The sequence below is a fragment of the Tupaia chinensis genome, unplaced genomic scaffold (genome assembly GCF_000334495.1).
Source record: "Tupaia chinensis unplaced genomic scaffold, TupChi_1.0 Scaffold143823_1, whole genome shotgun sequence".
Classification (NCBI taxonomy): domain Eukaryota; kingdom Metazoa; phylum Chordata; class Mammalia; order Scandentia; family Tupaiidae; genus Tupaia; species Tupaia belangeri.
In genome coordinates, this window is record NW_006203673.1 from 729,087 (window position 1) to 730,429 (window position 1,343).

The following is a 1,343-nucleotide window of genomic DNA, read 5'->3' on the forward strand; positions in this document are numbered from 1 at the left end:
GGGAACCTCGGCGTCGGTCTGACGCCCGCCGGGTGTGCCAGCTGCCGCGAACTGCATTTCCCTGGAGCCCCCCCTCCCCCCCCTTTTTTTTAACTGTATTTAATTTGACCAGAAAGGAACAGAGCAACAGGGGGGAGGGGCAGTGAGAGAGCAAACCGCCAGGTCCAGGATTCGAACCTCATTGGGCCAGGTGGGAGCCCAGTGCCCTTAACCACTGCCATCTTCCCTCCTGTGTAGCTCTGAGTTCCTGTCTCAGAAGTGCTCACACAACCTAGGGTTGTGTATGTCACCATCAAGACTTGTTTGGTTTGTTTTAAAATTTTCTACAAGGTGTGCTGACTGGAGGGAAAGCGGAAAAGAAAGCACCCGCGGGGGTGGCCTTCCGCGTCTGTTCTTCACTTCTCCCTAGGGATCTTGGGCACACACGGCTGGTGCTTGGTGTGTTTTAAGCTGTGATGTCTAGGACTTGAACCACACAATGGGCCATGTGGGACCCAGCAGCCTTAACCACCATGCCACTGGCTGGCCCAAGGCTGCTTTTTTGTTTGTTTGTTTGTTTTTAATGTTTTACCATCGGGTGTGTGCACTGGCCAAGGAGACAGAGTGGGAAATGCCCCCACACGAGGTGACTGTGCCGTTCCCTCTCCACTCTGCTGTGGGATGTTGGGTGCACACACACACACCTGTCGGGATTTTCAAGCCACCAGGGTCCAGGACTTGCACTGGGTTGGCCACGTGAGATTCTAGCACCTTCACCACACCAAAGCTCGTTTATAATGAACTTTGGAGAGCCACTGCTTACTGGCCACACAGATAACGAGCTCTCCCCTGTGCCCAGAGGTTCTGAGCTTGGGGTGCTCACCGCAGGGCCGTGGGCTGGAGCCCCAAGCTGTGGTTCCCTGCTTGCCCCTAGTTCTTGCAGAGACCCATTCCTGTGAGCCTCTAGTCGGTCCCTGGTTGCCAGGTGCCGGGGTAACTGCTCGCTGGCCCTACCTGCCTGCTGAGTTCTGGAAGAGCAGTAGGTTATGGGGTGCGGCCAAGAATGTGTGGAGAAATGGGAGTTGAAGTATGACTGACTGGCCCCGCTGGGCTGTGCGGTCAGTAGTAACACTGATCTGTAGCACCAGATGTCAGGTGGCCGACTGCACATGCTCACGCTTAGCCGACCAGAAACGGCGGTGCTTGCATGCCCTAGACCTGATAAGCCAGGAGCCTGGGAGGGGTCACAGAGGCAGACCCAGCTAGGGTCCCGTCTCACATTCTCCCACACACTGTCATGGGAAAAATACATGTATGAGGTTATTGGTGCAGAGCCACTTTGAAAAAAATCAAGTGTGGGTTTT